General features: G+C 32.4%; 1 protein-coding gene across 1 annotated transcript in view; it reads right to left on the bottom strand.

The window, feature by feature from the left end:
- CDH19 (cadherin 19) overlaps nt 1-12,232 on the bottom strand; it is a 90,665-nt gene extending 78,433 nt beyond the window's left edge. The window contains exon 1 of the mRNA XM_045790244.2: nt 12,068-12,232. The gene's annotated coding sequence lies outside the window, so the exon portion shown is untranslated. The remainder of the gene's footprint in view (nt 1-12,067) is intronic.
- Between the last annotated feature and the right edge of the window lie 9,150 nt (nt 12,233-21,382).

Below are 21,382 nucleotides of genomic sequence, written 5' to 3'. Positions count from 1 at the left end.
TACATACATATATGAATCTTTAAAAATTTAAAAACAATAAAGTTTTTGTTATAAATATGTGTTTATTTAAAATTAAGACTATGAATTGAAATTACCATATGATTTCATTCTTTTCATTTGGTCTGATAAGGTACAGAATAGAGTGAATAGATTCAATAAGATTGAGACATGCTTGCATTCCTAATGCATACACATCACTTTGGATGTATATAATACATAATAAAAACTTAATACATTATATATAAAGTATAATCTATATATTTTATATATTATATACATTATATATTATCCATGGTATATGTTGTAAATAGTATAAATATTAAATAGAATATAAACTATAAGATATATAATATAGACTATATAGCATATGATGATTTCCAGCTAATATCATATGCAAAATTATTCTACTATTTCTTTCCTACACTATCTTTTTGGCATTAGGATATTATATCTATATAAACTGAGTTGAGGAATTGTCATGATTTGGATAACTGTATTATGTTTTATGAGAGTAGATTTACTTTTAATTGATCCCAAGTATATTTTATTTTTATAATTAGTTGAATCTGATTCATTTTTAACTTTTACGACTAGAAGTAATCAAAGCTTCATTACACACATGAACAAAAATTGTGTCTAAACAAATAGAAAGGGGCACCTGGGTGGCTCAGTCTGTTGAGCGTCTGCCTTCGGCTCAGGTCGTGATTGAGCACCATGTTGGCTCCCTATTCAGCAGGGAGCCTCCTTCTCCCTCTACCCCACTGCTCGTGCTCTCTCTCTCTCTCAAATAAATAAATAAAATTAAAAAAAAATAAACAAGTAGAAAGAAAACTTCATTTATTTCAAGGCTCAGGCTCTGTGTGTGTGTGTGTGTGTGTGAATTCTATACAGCTTGAAGACTAAATTATAATTCATGTAGATATACCACTGATTCACCAATTAGAAAATATAATATATATCACAAATTTCCTTTATTATCAGTTTAATCCTAATGAATTCACAGCTTTCAGAGAGTATAGAACCAATAGGTAATGACTTTCAATGGTAAAAAATAACTAAAAAACAAATTTAGGAAAGTAAAAACTTTAAAGAATGATGAATAAGGTACACTTTTGGATATTTCTTTTTTTTCTTTTAAAAGGATTTATTTATTTACCTTAGAGAGAGTGTGGTGGGGGAGGGGCAAAGGAAGAGGGAGAGGGAGAGAGAATCTCAAGCAGACTCCCCACTAAGCATGGAGCCTGACGTGGAGCTCAATCCCATGACTCTGAGATCATGAGCTCAGCCAAAATCAAGAATCGGATACTTAACTGACTGAGCCACCTAGGCACCCCACTTTTAGAGATTTCTTGATCCAGGAAATAATCATGGCAGTTTGACAAAATCACCAGTTACCATGTATGTAAGGAGTGAGAATTTCCACAATCATAGCAAAGTGAAGCATCTTACCCAAAAACATTGTTTGGATAAATATGAAACCCTATCAGTTCATTATTCTCATCACATAAGTGATATCTGACAAACTGAATTTACGTATCACCATAGAAACAAGAAGAGGAAAGATATTTTTCTACTTAGCAACAATGCATTCTACTTCCCAAGAACTTATCACAAAATTATTTATTTGGTCTTCAATTTTCCATTATGCATATATTATTTTGTTTTTCACTTGTTGAAAATCTTTTTAGCTACTGCTTACTACAGTAAATAAAGACACAGTTGCACTCTATTTGACATTTTTTTTGCTGATGTTGTATTAGTAGCTGCATAATACCTAGTCAAATATATCATCTAAATGCTCCTTTCTCCAATTATCAATTGCTTTCAGTACATATTCTTTATAACTATAATAGCTATAAATGTATTCTACCATCAAAAGCAATACTTAGTAAGCACCACTGCCAAATGGGGTGGAAAATATAATTTTGTATTGAAAAAGGCATAATGTAAACATGACTTTTTAAAAACCTAAATCTTAGTGAGTGGAAAAAAAGTTAAAGTCATACACTCTATTTTGTGTGTGTGTGTGTGTGTGTGTGTGTGTGTGTGTAGACTCAATGCAAAATTTAAAACATTTATAACATAGTATCATAGAATCACATAGTACCCGATTCACATGAACTGGTTAAAATATTAAAGCATTTTAGATGCCATGCAAAGCACATTATTTGACAACTGTAGCAATAATTATTATTTTAAAACACAAACAAATATGACAAAACTATTATTTTATGCTGGAGGTGGTTACATTCTTCTACTTTAAAATTTTTATTATGCATGAAGAGAATTCCTTGTTCTTTACATAAGTGTAAATAAACAATAACTTGGTTGACTCAGTCCCTCAATTTCTAGGAAATGACTTACCTTATTCACATTAGAATTAACTGAAAAGGTAAGTAAAATGTAGATTCCATATTCCACAGATTCTGATTCACTACTTAGGTGATTTTAACAAGTTCCAAGGTGATTCTAAGACAAATAGTCCAAGGATAACACCACCACCACAACCATCATGTCTGACATGTATTGGGAGCTTACTTCATGATTATTACTATACAGAGTATGCCATTCTTTAACTGATTTATTTTACAACAGTTCTATGGTATATGCTCCATTATTACTGATATTTCATAATTGCAGACAGTAAGCACACAGAAGTTAACTAAATTTGCTTAGCTATGTAGTAATTTGTCAGGCTGGAGTTAAATCCAAGCAGATTACTTTCCCCAGAGCTGGTACCCTTAACACTGCAGGAACCATTTTCCAGAATACAGATGTCATTTTGGAAAAGAAATATAGGGGTAGATACTGGCCAGGGCTTATTTCTATAGCAGTGGTTTCCAAATTTTCACATTTATTCTCCTATGAAAAAAATGCTTAGGGTAAACTCCAATATTGTAATGCATATTTATATACTAATCATTTACTTCTACAACTTTTACCACTACAAATATATTTCATAAAAACATAATCAAAATGGAAATATAGGAGTATGAGGTAACCATCAATATAAATAGAATTTTTCATATTTTGCCACAGCTCAGCTGATGGTCTTGGGTACACTCTGTGTTACCTAAAGGAGACTACAAGGGAGTCACTTATCTGGAGACTGCTCTGCAAGGTGGAGGAGGACAACATGGCCATTTTGAATATTTCAAGTCCATATCTCCCACCTTATCCTGCTTTTCTCTCTCTTCAAGTGAATAACTTGCATGGGTTCTTAGATAGACTTTTACTTTATGTCCTGATCATGCAATAGTAACTTTCTGGTTGCCAAATTATATCTACAATAGATGGTTCTTATAAGTAATACAGATTGAGAATAGGAATTAACTCAAATGAACTGTATAATTTCTATCTGGTTCTTTTTCCTAAGTATATTACTTAGTTAAATCTTCATTTAATATTAATATTAAATTAATGCTGACCATTAAGGAGAATCTGTATAAAATGTAAAGATTTGTGGCTCTATTATATTATAGCTTCATGACACTAGTCAGAGTACTTAAACACTCTGAGATTGAGTTTCTCCAACTGCAAAATGAGATAACATACCTAACTTCTAGGTATTGCTGTGATAAGTCACATAAAAATAACAAGCTGCACCTGAATCATATCAAATGTTCAATAAAGGTAGTTATTATTATATCATAAAAACATGACATTTATTTAAATATTTCTAATCCCAGATTTCTTTGGAAAATTCTAATTAATCTCTTCCTAAAGTGCAGAACAGAATCACTAGTAAGTTCCCATTGCTACAAGAATAAAAATAAAAGGAGTAACTGCCAACATGAATACTGTTTAAATCATTCAGGAAAGAGCTCTTTCCAACTCACGGCAACTGGGAATGGGAAATATTTCCTAAAGATTACAAATGATTTAAGGTTAACACACCCAAGGCTGATGTGTACAGTTTCTATCATATGAAATGTCAGGATCTGGTAGGAGACAAGAGTAGAAATGTGTATAAGTCGTCACAGGACCTAAGCTACTTCAGAGATATCAGAAGGATAAAGCCATTACTATATAAGTCCATTGTCACATCTAAATATTGAAAAATTGATTTCTATCAACTTGTAAGTTGAAGTCTCTCTCTTTCTCTTTCTCTACCTACCTGTCTACCTATCAACTTTCTTTAGTAGAGAAATATATATCCGCAAGAGAAAAACTATAATATTTGGGGATCTCTAAATCAATCACCTTGGTCATTGCCAGAAAAATATCTAATGAATTCTGACAGTATTCAGTCTCCATTCCGACTCATACAAAAAGACTTCCTAAACAATTTTTATGTTCCTTATTCTTATATATACATGAGGTTCCTTTTGGGGAAAGATGCCAGTTGAAAGGAAAAGTCCAAAACAAATACAAAGCATAAAAATATAACTGAAAAGAAGCAAAAACAAATGCCAGGAGTGGTAGAAAACAAAAATAACAACAACAACAACAACAACAGAAGAAGAAGAAGAAAGGAAGAAAACCAAAAGCTCCTTAGATAAATAAAAGAAGATACTTACCCAATGAAAGAAGTATAGCTTGCTTTTAACAAGAGTATTTAGAGAACAGGAATTGTAATTCCTGGCTATTTTTTAAAAGGTGTGTGTAGGAGGAAATTTTGAAAGATAAATTCGAAGAAAAATCTTTAAGAAAGTAGAAAAACAAGGCATGGGTATAGAAAATAGGATAAAAAGGATTATTAGGGGATTAATTCAAAAGGTACAACATAAAAAAAGTAACTCTCAGAGAAATGGAATAAATATACATTCATTCTCTCCAAATTTTTCTCATCCAATCTACAGAAAAATGCAATCTGCAAAATGCAGTCTCCCCCCCCCCCAATATACAATGCAACCAATCCATTGAGGTCAAAAGGCATCCCCTTTATTTCTTTAACAAAATTCGATAAATTCTTTTCTTTCTTTTTTGAAATTAACTTTATAGTGGTATAACACATTGTTGTCTTCATTATAATTGCAATTCCCTTTTTAAAAGTTATGTCTTTTTTTGGCTTGCAAAGTTCTACACACTTTCAAGTTCCTCGTTCAACTCAAAATCTCTATTTCATTTTATTGTCCTCTTCCTTAAATACTAGAGTTCCATCCTTCAGAAATGCTTTGCTCACTCTATATGTACGATAATATCTGCAGATTTTATGGCTTCACTTAATGTCTATATACCAAAGCATCACAAAGGATTCTCAGCAGTCCATATTCTTCTCTTTCTTTATCTATAGATCTACTTTCCAAAAGGCATTTCAAAGTCCCTGTCCCACATAGACACCATTCTCTTTTATTGCTCATTCCTCTTCATCATTGTTCTTTCTCTCACTGAATGAAACCACTACCTACTCAAAAACTGACACTTGAATAAGGAATCCCCCTTCAATGTTTACCTTACATACATATTCAAGCTTCATTTATAGTCAAGTCTACCTCTTAAGTCTCTCAAATATATGCACTTACGTCCTATAACCTCCAAGTTCTTAATCCATGACTTCTTGTCATGAACTGTTTCTCATACCAGCAAAATAATTGAAATGATATTTTAGAAAATTTAGAAATTAGAAAATATATCTCAGGAGCATTACAGATTTCACACCATTTTATCTACTGAACTCATGTCTGAAAGTCTATCCTAAAGAAACAAATTGGAATTTGGAAAATTTGGTGTAAAACATTGTTTACCAATGTATTATTTATTGCATTAAAATATAAAACTAATTGTTGAAGCTAGTTAATTTTTCAAGTGTTTAAAGAGATTAGACAGGATTATGACAATCAGAGTCGTAGAAAGATTTAGTAGTTAACAACACTCACGGTACCAGGAAAGTAGAGTTCCATAGTGAGTTGTATTTAATTAGAAAAATCAATGTTAACAAATGAACATGAAAATAGATATCTTTCTTAACTTGTCACCAAGAGAGGCCACACCAATATCATCAGTAATTTACTATCACCAAAACTAACATGCACCCTTAGTGCCCAGATTTGGTTTCTCGTACCATTTGTCAATTAAAAGGAAAACAAACAAAAAATGGTACATCTTGCTGAATAGCTAAAGAGAAGCTTCAGGAGTGATTGAAGCAGAAAAGAGTGGATTGAAGAGTGATTACAGTCTAGAACTGATGAATTCCAAGAGTAGATGAGTCATTCAAAGTAGACGCTAATAGAAAAGCAGAAAACTCTTCACTGGGGAGTTTGGATTTAAGGGAGAATGTTTTAAGATAGAAAATGTAGTTTTTGAGACTGTTTGTAGGACAATTACATGGACGATAACAAGCAAAGATGTTGCAAAGAAAAAAAATAAACCAAGCACCAAAGTAACCACTCTGTAAATTCTGTTTATTATGAATAATATATATGTAAATAACAATAATATAATTACAATCATTTCCTTACACTTTCCTATGACTTGAGAGTTAAAAAATAAATTCAGGAAATTCAAAGTTTTTAATCTCTCAGATTATTCTGTATGTTAAAATGATACTTAAATCAATTTCAAAACTGAAAAAGTGAATTGATAAGGAGTTTAATTTAGTATTTCAACAGTCATCCACAAAAAATTTGAGTAAAATTAAAATAAATTTTGGATACTAACATGGAATGTATGTCTCAAAGGATAGGTTTTAAAAAATAAATGAGAATATATAATTATTTTGGTGCAAAATATTTTTGCACAAACACCTCTGTGAATAAAAGAATTATTTTAGTTTCAAATTGTATAATAAAACACTCAATGCTTTCTCAGTTTCTTTATGTAAAACATATAAATAAAAAATTCTATATCATTTATTTTATGTTTTTGTTTTCTGAATATAAGTTAAAAATAATTTAGTGACTAGCCCATATTTTTTTTGACTAGTCCACATTTTTAAAGTTCACCTTGTTGAATTATTTTAGAGTAGGTGATCATGAGAATATATTTTGAAAACAAAATTTGAAACCAGATGGACTAATTCAGGAGCGTTTAATACAACTATTTTACATTTTGGGGATATCATTTTATGACTCTATGCTATTAGGTATGTAGAAAGAATGACCAAGTAATGTACTTTAGTAAATATAATATAGGAAACATCTCACAAGGGAGATTTTTTTAAATCCCTTTAACATGAATGGCATGCTTACAGAGTAAATAAACTCCTACTCTAAAATTCTCAAAATGAGAAATTTGGGTACATCACTTTAATTCTAAATTAAATTTATATAGGGAAAATTTGAAGAGATACATTTGTAAATCTAGAAAACAGTAAAAGTGCACCTCCAAGAGATGGGATGTGTTAAAAATACATATAAATTTCAGGAAGGAAAACCATCATGAATATAATTAATTTAAGGTACAGACGGATTTAAAAAGCAATGAGATAGATTCCTTATGATTGATTCCTTTGTAATGGATGCCAGTGAAGATAAACATGTTTCCTTTAGTGCTTAAATGTAAAAGCATTCAGTATAATCTGATGAATGAATGAATGGATTATTGACTGAAAAGATGTCTTTTTTTCTCTTAGAATTTACATTATGTGGACTATGAGCCACTCCATTTCTCAACGTGTAGAAAGAGTTAATATGTTCTGTGAAGAGATGATGTTCTTATATGAAATAATCCCTCATGTTATTTTTTTTAATCTGGCAAGCCTAACATCATTTTGTTTCTTAATATGTAGAAAGCAGCTAATTTGGACACTTACATATATACAGTGTTAAAACTGTATTGCTTGTTTCTGTTTTCCTTACAATCCAAGTGTTCAATTATAATACAATGTCACATAATCTCATAAAAATTATACTTATGATTTAAGAACTGTGTGTTTTAAACATTGGTTTAATACACACACACACACAATGACAACATTGCTTCATATCTTTAAAATAGTTTAAATTTAAATTTCATAAAAATAACTTTATATATGTCATCTACTATATAAAATGGCATACAACACAAGAAATAACAGGTTTTGGCAAGGATGTGGAGTAAGGGGAACCCTCTCACACTGTTGTGGGAATGCAAACTGGTGCAGCCACTCTGGAGAATTGTATGGAGTTTCCTCAAAAAATGAAAAATAGAACTACGCTATAATCCATCAATTATCCAAATAGAACTACCCTATAATCCATCAATTACCCTACTAGATATTTACTCAAAGAAAACAAAAAAACTAATTCAAAGGTATATATGCATCCCAATGTTTATAGCAGGTTATCTACAATAACCAAACTACGGAAATAGCTCATGTCCATTTACTGGATGGATAAAGATGATGTGATACACAGACACACACACAGACACACACACACACACACACACACACACACAAATATTACTGAGCTTTAAAAAAGAATGAAATCTTGACATTTACAATGATGTGGAAGGAGCGAGAGTACATTATGCTAAGCAAAATAAGTCAGTCAGAAAAAGACAAATAACATTTGATTTTACTCATATGTGGTTTTGCTAAGAAACAAAACAAACCAGCAAAGGGAAAAAAAGAGAAGCAAACCAAGAAGCAGATTCTTAACTAGAGAGAACAAACTGATGATTACCAAAGGGGAGGTGGGTGTGGAGATGGGTTAAGTAGGTGATGGGGATTAAGGACCACACTTGTGATAAGCACAGGATGGTGTACGGAAGTGTTAAATTACTATATTATACACCTGAAACTAATATAACACTGTATGTTAACTAAGTGGAATTAAAATAAAAAGTTTTAAAAAATTAAAAAAAATATGAGGGATAGAAAATAATAAAATGGCATAGAATTTTAACAAATAATTTATGTGGTCTTGAAATTATCAAATGAATATATATATATCATAGTACTATCTCTTTATCAAAAAAATGTCATAGAATCTTCACTAGAGATTTAAAAAGTCTCCACCAGAAATTAAAAAAATAAAATAGGTGGCAAACTCCTTGAAACAATTTAGTTATAAACCAATTTAAAGATAGGAAAAAATGGTGGCATTTTCCTTTTCTATGATTTATGTATAATTTGCTCATTTCCACAGAAATGACATTTCTAAATTTTGCACTTAGAGAAAATTACCTAGATTATTTTAAGCCATAATTGATGTGCTAAAATTATTCCCACTTTAATATACTATCCTACAAATTTACAAGTTCATTTATCATGTAAGTTATTATAAAATGTAGATATACTGATCCTGTATGTTGATAAGTCATTGTCCAATACTTACCTTTCAAACTTGACTTGGTATGTCAAAGCAAAATCTCAATTATATGCTTTGCTTTAATTTTAAAACATTCTTTGATGATTCTGAATGTCCTTTATTGAGTAATTAGTGCAATGAATTTCTGACAAAAACATTTCTGTTTTACTAATTCTAAAGTGGTTTTTAAAGTGAGATACGAATGCTCTTGCTGGATCATTTCAGAATTTTCAACAGGGCGTGCATCATTTCAAAAAGAAATTGATTTGTTGTAAGTTGTAAAAGGCAGGTTTTAGAGCATTTTAGGTGGATTCCTTCTAGTGAGTGGTGATGAAAGTTGAAAACTCTAACAGTATGGGTTTTTAAAAAGTGTCAAACATCTTTCTGGTCACTTTGGAAAAAGTAACTCATTTCTCAAATATGGCAGATGTCAAAAGCAATGTTAGAAAGGATTCATGTCGGGTTATTAAGTTTCCTGTTTGTTTATTTTTCATCCCCAATCTGTTATTCCAAAGCAAAGATACAGGTATTGGAAGATCATAAATATTAGAGGGAATTGTCATGACAACAAAATATAAAAGTTCCATTTTCTCATATTTATTATCATGGTTCTTGAACATTAGGTCAGTAGCAATAAATCCCAGTCTAAAGAAAGGTATATGAAAAGACCAATATATCCTTTTAAATCATGTAATACATTTATTTCTATTCATTACTACTCAGTAACATGTTATTCAGTGCTCTGTAAAACTTTGAATGTAATAGTATTTAAAGGGTACGTGTTAAGAGCATGAGTGTCAAAAAAACTCAATATCAGTTTATATTTAGTTATAGATTATCATTTATCAAATTGTATGTATCTCTACTATGACAAATTCCTGAAAGATGGGTCAGATTTCTTACGAATGCTTGGGAAACATTTATGCAAATCATGTTAAAGCGTCTCAACTTATGATAATTTAATTGAATTAATTTATTTTTAAGATTTTATTTATGTATTTGACAGAGAGAGAGAAAGAGCACAAGCAGGGGGAAACAGCAGGCAGAGGGAGAGGGAGAAGCAGGCTCCCCGCCGAGCAGGCAGCCCAATGCAGGACTTGATCCCAGGATCCTGAGCTCATGACCAGAGCCAAAGGCAGACGTTTAACAGACTGAGTCACCCAGGTGCCCCTAATTGAATTAATTTTTTAAAAAGTTACCAGAGATAAGTATATTGGAAAGATTCCAAAGGGGAAAACAAAACAAAACAAAATATATGAATAGATAAAATATTCTTTAAGACTTCTACAGTGTGTGTGTGTGTGTATGAGAGAGAGAGAGAGGGAGAGAGAGGGGTAGAGAGAGAGTGGGTTTAAGCATAAAAGTATAAATATTTCAATATTTTATTAGAGCACAAGTAAAAAATTACTAAAATTGAGAATGGAAAATGAGGATATAATTTACATAACGATCTGAGACATTTCAGTCATTGTTAAAAAGCCTTGGTAAAGCAGAAAACATATAAAAATAAGAGAATAAATCATCTAGAGATGACTTCTAGATTTTATAAACTGGTTATTTGTAAAAATTGAGTAATTTTAGACTTTTAATTTTATAATGTTTGTTCCTTTTTGGGAATACATTTATTGGTTACAAAATTTGGTAAATAGAAATGTCCACATTATATAAAAATTTAAATATTTTCAAACTAAAAATTATATGTGATACTTAAACATCTAAAGTATTTAGAATTTGGATTAAATGATATTATATGAATGTACATTATTTTATTACATTACTTGATATTGCAAATGTATCCAAAATATAAATATATATAGCTAATTTGTGACTATTATACATAAATAATATCTTCTCCATAGATATATTGGTTCAAAAAATGCATTCCTTGAGCTAAAATATAAATTTATATAAAGAAAACATTTGTCATTCTATTTAGATAGTTTTGTTGCTACCTCTTCGTGTGTTTTTTATATGCTAGTTACAGATTTATTAAATCTCTTTGGCAAACTTACATTGAAATATTTTATTAAAATTAGTAACCCTATTAAAATTACTTGTAATGAATTAAAACTGAAACAATATTAAATATCTTTCACAATTGGCATTTTTGTAATTTACATTTTTATGTCTTTCATATTTTTGTATGTCTTTCATATTTGATGAATTAGCTTTTTATTATGTGATGGATATAATTTATTGGAAATTAATATGTGCACATGTTTGAATATGTAGGTATCTGTATTGATAATTTGCCCAATTGTTTGCTTTTCATTATTATTATTATATTCTTACTTTAGATTTTTTGCTTTAAGACTTTTCTAAAGTCAATAAAAAGTTTGATAGCCAAAACAACTGGCAAAGAGGAAGAAAAAATAATTATAGGTCAACTTTGAGAATCAATTGCCCTTCAAAGAAATGTTTAATTTTATTCAGATATGCAGAAAGCTCCACATTGACTATCATTTCCTAAGAAGTAAATAATTAATTGTATTAAAATATTTAGTCTATTTTTTTCTTATATCTTTAAGGCGATTTTATTGTTCATAGGATCCGATAGTACAGAGATAAATACACGCTAAATTAAAAAATAAAATCCTAGAGGAAGAAAAAGAAACAGTAGTGATACATTCCTCCCAAGAAATGTAACATTTTAAATGTTCTGGAATGAGCAACTTCTATTTTCCTCAATCCGAATTGTAGAGATGGCCAATTGTTCTCACAAATATTTGTTTTAGAGAAAGTTCAATATACACATTGTGATTTTAAATTTTTTAGAAAACTTTTTTCCCCGATGAAGCACAAACTAGCAAAGCATTTTTCAAGTCCTTTCTGGCTCTGTATTCATTAAGAGACAATTTATGTAACTCAAATATGCCTAATTATCACATCCTTACCTGTGTATCTTCAAGTTCTAGGAATTCTGCAAAAATTGAAATTCAAAATTCATGATAAACACATGAGGAAGAGGAGGAGAGATGGTTCTTATTCTGCTTCCCAGGCTTCTCCTCAAACCTGACATGTGCCACAGTGCTCCGAGCTACAGATGCTTGTGCGCTTAGTACCACACCACCAGTGTGTCACTGCTTACAGAATGCTATTTTGGGTTCTCTGAGTACAGCCGTGAACACTGAGCCTTTTGTGCAAAATATCATAAGGGCACTCTGATGTCCGTTCATAAGCCTGGATTAAAATGCAGAGAGCTCCAGCAAGTGGTATGAGCCATTTTTTTTCCTTTTTCCTAACAACAAGCGAAAGGAAAATAAAGTACTTATTGGCTTGAGGTGATAAGGAGGGAATTCAACTTCTGTAAGAGACTCCTACAAGTGGAAAGGACATGCCCTCTACTTGGGGATTAGCTGAGGAAACAAATGATCAATTTAAAACAGGCACAAAAGTTACTAAAAAGAGAAGAGCTTTTCCACTCTGCTTCTATGCCTTCTGGCTGCTTCTTAATTCAGTCTTTCTGCTCAGGAATCAAGTAAAATACAGAAAGAGAGGGCAATGTCTAAATTAAAATCCTTTTCTTCTCCTTGGTTTATCTATTACCTAAATATACTTATTTTATTAAATTTATAATTAGAGTCTGTTATTGTTATTTATTATGAGATATATAATATTAAGCTATATGCTGATTACTAAAGCTGTTTTTAGTTAAAATTATTTTTGTACCAAATTAGAAAAGTTCAGAAATATGAACAGTGCCTAAAGTAAAACAGTGCTAAAATAATGACTGATGTCTAAAAAACTTAGTATTTTTAAGGTTTACATATGAAATTATTGTGAGGAGACAACCACAAATTTCAGAAAGATACCTGCATTCTGTTCCACAGTATTGGGACCATATGCATGTTTGCTGCTTTTTATCATAGCAAGGGAAGGATAGTAGGAAAGATTACATGTAATGCCAGTGGTAACTAAATCGATTATATGATGTCCAGTTTATGCTTACTTCATATTTAAATTCATAAAGAACAAACTTTATTCGTTACCAGTTGCTAAATAAATGTTAGATGCCTCTAACATGAGTCAAAACCAAAAATAAGTTTTTTTTCTTTAAGCATTTTTTAAAAATTGTGTTAAGAACACTTAACATGAGATCTACCCTCTTCAATTTTAAAGTACATAACATAGTACTGTAAATGATAGGCAGGATGTTGTACAGCCAATCTCTAGAATTATTTAGTTTGCACAGCTGAGACTTTATACCCATTGAGCAGCTCCCTATATCTCCCGGCCCAGGCCCTGTCAACCACCATTCTACTCTCTGCTTCTATGAGTTTGATGACTTCAGATACTTCATGTAAGTGGGATCATGCAGTGTTTATCCTTCTGTGAATGACTTATGTCATTTGCATAATGTCCTCTAGTTTCATCCGTGTTCTAGAGTGTATGTAAGAATCTAACTTTTTATGGGATATTGTCTCCTGTCTTGATACCACATGGAGCTCCACTTTGGGCTGCAACTGCGCCTTTTCGACCTGCATGTATATGTTCAACCCAATGTTCCAGGGCTTGTGTTATGGCAATAAGGGCGCAGGTGCAGGTCAGCATTTGCTATGCTGATTATTGTATCAGTAAAAGGATAATCACAACTTCAGAAGTTACACTGAGACAGGAATAAATTTTCAAAAGAATGTAGAATTTTTTAGAATTCTACAAGTAGTAGAATACCATTAACAGAAATTTGCGATTTCATTAAGCAGGAAGATGTGTTATAAAACACCTATGCAAAGTGACCAACTAGATTTGATTTTAATATAGACACAAAGTACTTTATTTTCTTTATTTTTTATTTTTTTAGAGAGAGTGAGTGAGCATGAGCTAGGGGGAGGGGCAGAGGGAGTGGGAGAGAGAGAATAAGACACAAAATTCATTAAATTACTTAAGAAATGTTTGTCATCCCTGGAGGATAAGAGAGATTAACATCAGATTGGCTGGGATTGAGCTGTCTTTATACCTTTGCCACAACCAAAAATGTAGACTGGCCCGGACTGATGGGACTAGTCATCATATAAACTCAGGTATTACTAAAACTGAATTTCCTCACATCAGAAAGAAAAGTACGTGAAATCTTTCCCATATGTGGAAAGAGCAAGAAACTGTGACTAGTGAATAGAACATGACTCTATTAGAATGGAGAGTCTCAGAATTAAGTACACCGCTACCCATGTGAGTGTCCAAGCCATCACACTAGGATTTCTGGAGGTCTCCACACCACAGAATAAGCATGAGGGAGGGTGGATAATTCCTGAGACATTTATGTTGTTTTATATACAGAGAAACATTCTGAAAAATATACAGAAACATTCTTGTAAACAACTCGTCAGCTGTCCCGTGCAATCTGGGTAGATTCTACAAATGTCTTCTGCCAGCAGGCTAAGGAACAGAGCCTGGTGTTCCAGATGCTGTTAGCCAGGATTGTACTGAGTCAACCTAAATAAAGATTTGAACTAAAATATTATAATTCATCAATGCTCGAAAGAGCTACTGATTTTTTTCTTTTCTCCTTCCTCCCTCCCTTCATTCTTTCCCTTCTATTTATTTTTTTCTGATTTCTTTTTTTTTAAACCAAATAATTAAGGAATGTAAACCTCCTGACTAACTGAAGACAGGGTCAGCTAATGAAGTTCAGACCTAACAGTGGACAGAAGATGAAAACCACATGTTATTCAGGTTCTGACCTGCCCCTAGATCAACCTCTAAACAGAAATTCTATAATGTAACCTATTCAGGCACCTCCAATTAGACATGTAGGCCTAGTCCAATCCGCTGTGGCCAGGATGATAGCAGATAGGGCCTGCATCTACATCACCACTGTTTCTCAAATTAAATTTTATTCATGAATGCTTTTGGCAAAAAAACTCATGATATGTGAAGATACAAAAATTTGAAAATGTCCAAAAAGGCTTGAACAGTAAAGAAATGTGACACATACGTAGAAAGATAAAGTAGACTAAGGGTTAGTTGATCTGGTGGCTCCACACGATTAGTTATTCAGGTTCATTTACTCTTTTCTTGGGCTTAAGAATAAACAATCTTTTCCCAAGAGCCCCTATGACACTCTGCTTTTGTCTTATTGACTTAAGATAATTATTTGTCCCCATATCTGAACAAAGTATGCCAAAGAGAAATGCTGAGAACCATTAAGCCGTTCCAGCACGTGGGAGGAAGAATTACCTGGTAGAGAAACAGATTAACTTCCCCAAATCAGGGTGCAGTAGTTGGCAACCAATGGTATTCACTATAGACATGTTTGTAAAGAGTTGAAAATAAAAGTAATAATTTCTGCTATGTATGATTTATAGATGTTGTTCCTTACTAATAGTCTAATTTGCTGTATTGTCTTTCTTGTTTGAAGAGTGCGCATGTATCACAATGATAAATAGGAGAAACTAAAATAATGATTAAAACAACAATAAGAAAAAACACTAGCTAATCCATATACTTCAAACGATAACAAATTCTTTTCTGTCAAGCTCAGTAAAACTTGGCTCCTGGTAAAGAAACATTTTATTGAATATGGTAACATGTTGTAGTGTCTTAAAAGATTTATCCTTTAAATTATAGTTTCAGCAGCCCTTAGTTTGATATAATTAAAATTTTTCTCTTCATATATATCCATATTTTTTTCTTTTATTTTCTGTTTTGTTTTGTTACTGCTTTCTCCTGGGAGCGGACCTTGCTTTGGAGCTCTGCATCCAAGGAATAATTCTGTTTGATTAAACTATAACATAAACCGCATCAAAGAGGAAATACGCAAATTAATATGTAAAAAATGAAAGTTCCCATTCTATAAAAAACATACTTAATTAGCAATACATAAACAATTTAAGATACTGGAAATCAGAAATATAACCTCAGAAATGCAGAATCCTCACCCTTGACCCCTAGCTCTAGATCTATTAGTCAATCATCTACCCTCTTTACTTTTGCAAGACACTGTGTTAAGGTTATAGCTATACAAAGACAAGTACGACTCTGACCAAACTATTTCTTGAAAATGAAAAGCACAAATAATTTTTAAAGCATCCAACAGGCATAAACCAAAAATGAAAACCTGACAGAATCACATGGGAAAATAAGAATGTCAACCTTCACTGAATATGTGATGAAATGTGAAATATGTGTTATTTTGTCAAGAGCTGATAATGGAGAATTTTAGAACATAACAGCTTGTTTGCAGACTGAGTTTTATTGTACAACTAGATGTCCTTGTATTGCTTAAGTTCTCTGAAATATAATGGTATCGCTAAGACATTTCTACATTTTATGAAAGATTTTGCATATATCTACGAAAATAAAAATCCTGCTTAAATGATACATATATATAAATGAGAGATGCACGGGTGGCTCAGTTGGATAAAGAGTCAACTCTTGATTTTGGCTCAGGTCATGATCTCAGGGTCCTGGGATCCAGTGAAGGCTCAGCAGGGAGTCTGCTTGAGGATTCTCTCCCCTTCTCCCCCTGCCTGTGCGTGCACAAGCACCCCTGCTCTCTTAAGTAAATAAATCTTTATAAAATGAATAAATGTCATGTATTCATTGGAAATTAATAATGTCTTAATACTAATTAAACAACAAACTTTCTTCACATCAGAATCTGCAAACTAAGAAACCCATGTGCCAAATCTACCCAGCCTTCTGTTTTCATTAAAAACAAACACAACATTTTATTGGAATAGAGCCATTCCCATTTGTTTACAAATTATTCAAACTGTCTGTGGCTGCTTTCATGCTATAATGGCAGAGTTGAGTATTTGCAACAGAGACTCCTGACCCACAAAACCTAAAATATTTACTATATAGTCATTTACAGGAAAAGTTTACCAACTCCTGCTTTATATTCATGTGATACAGTGACTTCAAATGTTTATATTGTAGTTTACTTGAGAATTAAATTACGTATACTTGATCAATGAATAAATATATGTTTAAACACACATAAATATATAAAAATCTATACACCAGAAATCATCTTATTCTATATTATCTTGTCTGTCACTGAGTTAATGCATTAATTTGGTGGAAAAAAACATTAGTTTTTTTTTAAATAGCTTAAATATATTCTATGCAGTTAAAAAAATACATATATATTGCAGTGTAGGGTGTCAAGGCATTTTCTTTGAGATATTATCCTCAGAATGGGTCTCTGCATATTTTTCCATAAAACACATTCATCATGTGTCTGTTTTCCGTTTGTATCTTAAGAACAGAGAGAGAATTTAAAGAAAATATGGAGACATATAGGTGCAAAAACTTTTTCATAAAAGACTATTTTTTTAGAGTTGTTTTTGGTTCAAGGCAAAATTGAACATTAAGTACAGAGAGTTCCCACATTCTTCTGGCCCCCACACATGCACAGTCTTTCCCACTACCAACATCACCCGCCAGAGTGGTACATGTGTTATAATCAATGAAACTACACTGATGCATCATAATCATCCAGAGTCCATAGTTTACATTATGGTTCACTCTTGCCATTGTACCTTCTGTGAGTCTGAACAAATACACAGTGACATGTATCCACCATTATCGTATCATATGGAGTAGTTTCACTGCCCCCCAAATCCTCTATGGTCTGCCTTTTCACCCCTCTCTGTCTCTTAACCCCTGGCAACCACTGATATTTTTACGTCTCCATTTTTACCTTTTCTAGAATATCAGATAGTTGGAATCATATGGTATGAAGCCTATTTAATCGGCTTCTTTTACTTACCAGTATGGACTTAAGATTCTTCTATGTCTTTTCATGTTTTGATAGCTCATTTCATTTTATCCTTAAATAATATTCCATTGTCTGGATGCATCCCAATTTATCCTTTCACCTTCTGAGGGACCTCTGGGTTGTTTCCAAGTTCTAGCAATTGTGACTATAGCTGCTACAAACATACATATACAGGTTTTTGTATGGACATAAATTTTTCCTATTTGGTTTTAATGATTTTTTGTATCTATTTTAAAGTGTTTTCATTCATACCCTCAAAAGCATTTTAACACCTTGCTTTTAATAAACTTTTCTGCAAAATTTTCTTAGATTTAATAGAAAAATAATGGCTTGTACCTTTCAGACATATTTCATTTGTTATATTTTGTATATCTATATTTTCGAAAATAAGAAACCCCGGCACCAATAGTTTTGCAAACAAATGCAGCTGGCCCTTTGTGTGGTTAAGAGCAAAAATATGCTCATGAACTAGAGGGTGTTGTGTCAGGTTCAGAGTGTCACATCTTGCAAAAGAAATGGAAAGCTCCAGTTATTCCATTTTCTAGTACATATGGGATAGCTGTACTATGGTAGAAATACATATATAATCTTACTTAATTCTTACGACATTTCTTCCAAGTAGTTTTAAGCCTTTCTTTACATTTGAGAAAACATGAGACAAACAGCAGAGCCAGGTCTTGAAAAGTCAGAGGTTTTTTTAAGACACGGTCTATGTTGTACTTACTGTAACACAATCCCCCTTTACTGAAGAAAACTTATTAATATTTGAATTCTAAAATTTCTATGGGGACAAAGTTTTCTATGTACATCATCGAAGATTCTATAGTCACTTATCTTTGGACTCATATCTCTTGTCCGATTTTCTGTGATAAAATGAGTAGATGGTATCGTATGCAATGAATCCCCTTCCAGCAGCAGTAGGTTAAAGGATGCTATGACACTTTGAAGTGACATGGAACTGTCAGGCATCATGATGTATGCTGGCTGCTATTCTTTTTATCCTCATATAAGGCATGAGGAAATTAAAACTCAGAGAATGTCATGCAGTTAGAATGATTTGCAGCCAGATTTCAAACTTCTGTCTCTCTGATGCCAGAAATGATACAGTTTCTACTCTATCACACTGTCTTATATTTGTTAGTGAAAGTGAATAGACAACATTCATTCATTGAAAGAATGTTTATTGAGTGTTACTATGTATGACGCACTGTGCTATAAGTAGATACAAACATACAAATCAAAATACTCTTGTATGTCCATTCCCTACGAGAAGCATTTCATCAACAGACACATGAAAAGATGCTCAACATCACTGATCATCAGGGAAGTACAAATCAACACTACAATGAGATATCCTCACACAGGTCAGAAAGGAGAAAATCAACAACACAAGAAACAACAGGTGTTGGCGAGAATGTGGATAAAAAGGAACACTCATGCACTGTTGGTGGGGATGCAAACTGGTGCAGCCACTCTGGGAAACAGTATGGAGGTTCCTCAAAAAGTTAAAAATAGACCTACCCCATGATCTAGCAATTGCACTACTGGTTAAATATAACCAAAGAACACAAAAACACTTATTCAGAGGGATGCATGTACCCTTCATTTACAACAGCCAAACTATGGAAGCAGTCCAAGTGTCCATTAACTGATGAATGGATAAAGACGCATACACACACACACACACACACACACACACACACACACACACGGATATTATTCATCCATAAAAAGAATGAAATCTTGCTATTTGCAAAGACATGGATGGAGCTAGAAAGTATGATGCTTAACGAAATGTCAGTCAGAGAGATACCATATGATTTCACTCATGTGGACTTTAAGAAACACAACAGATGAGGAAAGGGGGGGAAAGCGAGAGCAACAAATCAAGAAACAGACTCTTTTTATGTAAATTTTTATTCTAATTCCAGTTAGTTAACATACAGTGTTATTTAGTTTCAGGTGTACAACATAGTGACCCCAAGGTTCCATACATCAGACTCTTAATTACAGAGAACAAACTGATGGTTACCAGAGGAGAGGGGGGTAGGGGAGATCAATTAATTAGGTGATGGGGATTAAGGAGTGTACTTGTGATAAGCACTGGGAGACATACGGAATGGCTGAATATACTGTACATCTGAAACTAATAAAACAGTGCATGTTAAAATAATTTTTAAAAAGATTCATGGCATCTATTAGTTAAAAGGTCCTGCATTTCTTATACTCTTCTAAGTGCTGTGATTGATTTATCACAGAATACTACAAAAGCAACAAAGATATGGCTTAATCTACTAATATTTTTTTTTCAGATAGAGTATGGAGGCTGTCAGGAAAGCTTTCCAATAGAGATAATGTTCATGTTGAGCTGATGAATAAGTAGGTCTATTTACATCAAGGAAGGTAACCGTATGTGAAATACTATGACAAAGAATAACATCTTAACGGAACTTCTGAAAAATCGGAATACTTGGATTTTAAGGTGGATGCTGAGAAATGTTATAAGTCAACAATGAAAATATAAGCAGAAGAAGAACATGGAGGTGCTTGATTTAGCTCTAAATATGTTAAAGTCTTTTGAGAAAGGATAATTTGACTAGATCTGAATTTTAGGAAAGTGATTTTGGCAACAGTAAAAAGGAAAGATGTTCAAGAGTGATGGCGGGATACCCACTTATGAGACTACTGTAGTAATTCTCACACAAAATGGATAAAACACAAAGAGATGTGCTAAGTCAGTAGTAAAAGAGATGAAAATGACTTGTGAAGATATTTATCACTTACGCATTTGGAGATTTGCCAATTGTAGGTAAGTAAGAGGAAGAGGTAGACTGTTTTCCCACAGGTTTCTAGATTGGCCAGTTGTGAGAAGAGTGCCAAAAACAAATGGAATGGGGTAGGACAGTTGGGGGGTAATATGTTTTGGGTATGGGGAGAGACTAAAATAGAAGAGGCAGGGAGAGAAGGAAATGGTGTTTTAGGGAAGGGATGTCACTGAGCTTATAATCAATATGGGGATAACTGAAAACAACACCACTGAATATTCCCACCTGAGGACATAGTATAAGTCTCCATTTATTTGGATTTCTTTAATTTATCTCAGCAATGTTTTGTAAGTCAGTCTTGAATATATTTTGTTAAATCTGTCTATACTGGTTACATAGTTCTGACATTGGTTCTGGTGGCTTTTTTTTGTAGATATCTTAGAATTTCCTACATAAATGATTAATTTGTGAATAAATTTGTACTTTTTCCTTTCATTCTTTGAATACTTTCTTTTCATGCCTTATTTCACTGAGTCAGACAGCCAGTATATTATAGAATACAAATTCTGAGAGTGGACATTCTTGTCATATTGTAGTCTAAGGGGAAAAATGTTAAGTTTTCATGATTAAGTTGTAAATATACCCTTTAATTACTAATGTGCTGAGGGTTTTTACCATAATGGATGGTGTAATTTGCCACATACTTTTCCTACACCCAT

The sequence above is a fragment of the Ursus americanus genome, chromosome 19 (assembly GCF_024610735.1).
Source record: "Ursus americanus isolate L20-20 chromosome 19, mUrsAme1.1.p, whole genome shotgun sequence".
Lineage (NCBI taxonomy): Eukaryota > Metazoa > Chordata > Mammalia > Carnivora > Ursidae > Ursus > Ursus americanus.
Note: the sequence above shows the minus strand (reverse complement) of the source record. Positions and strands in the feature narration are given on the sequence as shown.